Below are 4,941 nucleotides of genomic sequence, written 5' to 3'. Positions count from 1 at the left end.
GGAGAAAAAAAGAGCGTTTGCTCTATACCCCCACTGTTTGCAAACTTAGATTAAGAGAGATGAAGAATATCTGGAAGGCCCTATAGCACTATGTTCCAACTACCACCATTCAAGAATCGAAATAAGTTGTAACGTTAATGTAAGCTTGACAGTACTAGTAGCAATTAACAAAGCATGACGTTTTCTTCGGCCTCTAGAGTCTACTAAGTAATATCATCAGCCCGTTCCCAAATTTTACTCTTTCTTTGCAGAAATATCAGCAGACGGACCAACTCAAATATCGCGAGATATCAAATTTGTAAAAACATTAGCTGAAAGCAAACAACAGCTTTATGGTCTTCTCAGTTTCAACGCCAACATTAATATATTAATATTACTGTTTCTCTCAAAGTCTATTTCACCATTTGGAGTATCAAATTAGGACGTTAAACCCAAAAATTGTTGAGTAAATAACAAGCATCCATAACAAGTAACTAGATTGCCACTTGCTGCAGTTTGTAAAAAATTAAATATCGAGCTGACTGACTTGTCCAGTGTGATGTATGATTATGATTATTCCAAACAACATATAAGCTTCTGGAACTGGAAGCAAAAACTTGTTTAGAAATCTCGTAATTAACGAGATTAGAAGATAGACGAACCGTCACACTAAAACTCATTGACCAATTTAATACGCTGGAAAGCCACCACACAATAGAGAGAAATTCAGACGAGCTTCAAAACCTTACCAACATGGTTTGTGAAACAAGTTCCTCAACAACAATACAGATTCAGAAATCTCCAAGGTATGCTCCCTGCTGAGTGCTGAAGTAGTAGGACAGAACATGTTGTTTAGAAGATAGATAGAGAGAACGCTATACACAAAATGAGCAAATGATAAATAAAATACAAAAATATACGTATAAAAGGAACTAAGCAAACTAAAGGAGAAGGAATTATTCCATACATCGCTATCTGATATATATCAATATCTATAAAGTAACAAAATCCAAATTAAACTTTAATCAATTGTGATACAACACCAACAAGAGAGGCTAGTTTTGCCTGTAAGCAATGTAATTAGCCAAAGAAACCAAAGGAGCAGCCTTATCAGGATCAAAGGCAGCAAGTTGAGCCTGAGCATCCTTATTCAACTCGTCGGCGAACTCTCTAGATTTTTCCAGGCCCAATAATTTAGGGTATGTGACCTTATCAGCGACCAAATCCTTCCCTGCAGTCTTTCCAAGCTCCTCTGAGGACTTTGTAACATCAAGAATATCATCAACGACCTGAAACAAAAGCCCTATACACCTGGCGAACTTTCTCAGCCTCTCTACCTCATCATCAGAACCGCCGCCAAGAATTGCTCCAAGAACAACCGCGCCTTCAAGCAAGGCCGCCGTCTTGTGGACGTGAATGAATTCCAGCTTCTCTAAACCGACATCGGCGATGCCTTCCGAGGCGATGTCCACCACCTGACCGGCCACGAGGCCCTCGGCTCCGATCGCCTTCGAGAGCTCCCCGAGGGCCCTGACGATTCTCGCCGGCGGCACGCCTGCCTTTGCCGTATCCACAGCCATATGCTCGAAGGCGAAGGCGAGGAGCGCATCCGACGAGCTCGCAAGCGGCGAGGCAGAGAACCGGACGGACGCGCTTACCGCCGGCGAGGAGGGAGTAACGCATGGCCTCGTGAATCTTCTGTGGCTCGCGGAGTGAAACGGCGTCGTTTAACGCCTGGTTCACAGTGGTGGCTCTACTGACCATATAGGACTTGAAATTGAAAGCGGGTTTCTCGCTGTCTTTATTTTCATCTTTGCCCTTGAGGACATCTTCTTTGGTAAGCACCGCGGAGACCGAGAACGAAGGAAAAGGAAAAAATCGATTCCCTTTTTGTGGCTTCTTTGTGGTAATTGAAGAAATGGGGAGTTTTGTGAGTGTGTGGAACAGATGAAAAGTTGGGGATCTGGATCTGCTGCCTTGGTGGAACAGGAAACTTGTGTTGAGGTTCACGGAACTCATAATTGGTTGCTGCGATTTACTGTGTTTCTGCGTGGTGCTAGTTAGTTGTTATTAGTATGGGGAGATTTGATTTTCTGGTGTTAGATTGAATTAGAAAGCTTTGGAATTGGGTTTCGGTGGTGGAAGGAATGGGAGTGGTGTCTATTTTGGATTCATGAGGTCAGTGAATTGGGTTGTTAGGCATGTTGGTGGATGTGGGAGAGTGACACGAAGGAGATGACGAATAAGAGGATAGTGGGAAGGTAATGCGGAGAGGCAGAAAAGTGGGAGGGAAGGGGCTTGACGAATGGCGATTGGTAGAGACCAGCTTTCAACCAACGATTTTGGGACCAGATTGATTTAAATTGCACATAAATCTAAGAAACAATTAAGTGTTCCAATATTTTGAAAAAATAAAGTATTAATTTAGTCTTTCATAATAATAAATGAATGCACTATTATAAATAATAAAATATATGGATAAATTATTTGATGAAACTCATGAAAGATATTTATATATATTTAAATTTGCATATATAATAGTAAACACAACAATAGCCTAGTAGCTGCCCAAGGTGCTTTCATTTATGAGGGTAAGGACTTGAACTCTTCCTCAAGAATTTTGATTAAATTTTCAATATCAAACGGTTCAATTGGACCGGTTTTCATTAGGTTTGGCTGATTTTTAACGGTTCATTTTAAATTTGACCGGTTCATATCGATTTTTTTTGTACAGTCTAAATGCCAGACCGGATCGATATAGAATTCGATTCATCAATTTTCTAGTCGAACCGATCAGTTCGGTCCGGTTTTAATAACACTAGATACATATCTAATATTTATTAACTTAAAAAATTTAATTGATATTTTTTTAAAAATTAATTAATTTAAAATCAACATTTTTAAAAATGTAATTATCTCTTTACTTTAAATTTAATTTAATTACTTTTTATATGATACATCTTTCGAGTTTTTTTTTAATTTGTCTCGTGATCGTGATTAGCATAAGATATATTAACTTTTGTAGTAAATAGCACATAACTGATTTATAAAAATTCAACTGTTAAAAAAGTTGATCATAAAAAAATACTCTTGTATATAGATACAATTCTATAAAGATATACTGAGATTCCTATTTTTTACAAGGTTGAAAAATATGTGTAGTGGAGGTTCAAAGATTTTGACTAAATTGTCTAGAATGAATAGGGTGTACATAAAATAATTAAATTGTGGTTAATCGGTTAAAAAATTATAATCACATTTTAGATAACCAATTTAATAAAACAATTTTAAAAATTATATTCATATTATTAAAAAGTGTTTAACCAAAATCAAATTTTATGCAACTCTTGTGATCAAATTAGTTAACCGATTTTTTTTATAAAAATTGATTTTTAATTTTGGTTTTAAAAAATCCATTTTTTTCTATGTAAAAATTAGGTTTTTTTTTTTTTAAATTGGTTATTAATTAACTAAATTATATTTTTTGTTACTCTAAAAATAGGTTTAATTTTTGGATTAACCAAAACCATGTACATCCTAATAATGGGGTCTCATGATTCGTGAAGGGTTGGTAGAGGCTTCGGTTAGCCAAGCTGCTTTTATCCCATAATGGAATTTCTTCTTTTTTTTTGGGTTTCGTCACTGGGAGATGGGTTTGTTTACTGAAGTGTATAACAAGCCTAATTAACATTGTGTTTGGAGGGAGATAAAATTATTTGATATCTGGGAGGTTAGAACAATATTCATATTGGTTAAGGAGGAGTTTTATGGTGCAGAATGTAGAAAAAAACATGTCATGATGTGCTTATATATTTATGTGAGATAGAGACGCGTGGATAGACAACTGTGGTAGTCAAGGTTTTGAAAACCGAATCGATCATCGAACCGTTTTAGTTATTAGTTCACTGATTCAACTAGTTTAACCGTGGTCTAACCAAAAAAATTATTTAATAATAAAATAACAAATAAATTATAAATAAACGCCTAACACATACTTGTAGTCTAATACAAACTTAGTCATTCCATAAGAAAATCATCACCATCTATAACAAAATGCAATTCCAATCACTGAATATTATTCAATAGGTCAACACTGTTCAAATAAAATACAATTTTGTTCAAACAAAATACAATTCTAATCATTTAATAAGTTAATACTGTACAATTTTACAACTGAGTAGCAAGACCTCTTCTACAATTAAGCTCAACCTAATCACCGAACCAAACCTTCTCAAAACATAACAATTATCAAAATTTATCACAACTAAACTCATCTAACAAACAGCTCAAAACTCCAGGCCATCAACAAACACCAACTAACATAGGCAACAAAGATCAAAGATATCATCAAATTGAAAAATAAAATAAAACAAAATAATGTTCATAAGAGTAATGGATTTAAGGTGAATTGAAGAGCTTCATCTAATATGTCTTCTCCATGAATCCTAAGATGTGAAGCTTCATATAAGCTTAAGAGTCCCTCAACATCTGTGGCAAATTTTTCATTGAAATTAATAGCATAAAACAGCAGGTTAATACTATCATTCATAACTGAAATTAATAAATCATTTACAAAATTAAAAACAGCAGCAACACCACCACAAAATTAATAGCAACACAAAATTAATACTACCAACAGCATTCAGCAACAAAAATTATCATTCAACAACAAACAAGATTTGATTTGATTTTCATTTTAGCATTAAGCAACAAACATAACAAAACAGTAACAAGTAATCCCTAACAATTTATCAGTAACAGTAACAATTTATCCCTAACAAAATAGTAACAGCTTATCAGTAGCAATTTATCATCAATAATCAATAAGCCAGTAACATAGTTAATCAATCAAGAGCAGGCCAGAACAAGCCAGAATAGTGAGAAAAGCCAATCAACTAAGAACAAGCACTAAGCACTGACAGAGCATCCAATCTCAAGCACAATGTAAAAAAAGAAAACAGC

At 35.0% G+C, this 4,941-nt stretch overlaps 1 pseudogene; it reads right to left on the bottom strand.

Annotated features, from left to right (window-relative positions):
* Positions 868 to 2,341, bottom strand: LOC107625444 (annotated as a pseudogene).

Source organism: Arachis ipaensis, chromosome B02 (assembly GCF_000816755.2).
Source record: "Arachis ipaensis cultivar K30076 chromosome B02, Araip1.1, whole genome shotgun sequence".
NCBI classification, from domain to species: Eukaryota; Viridiplantae; Streptophyta; class Magnoliopsida; order Fabales; family Fabaceae; genus Arachis; species Arachis ipaensis.
This window is presented reverse-complemented; position numbering and strand designations above follow the sequence as displayed.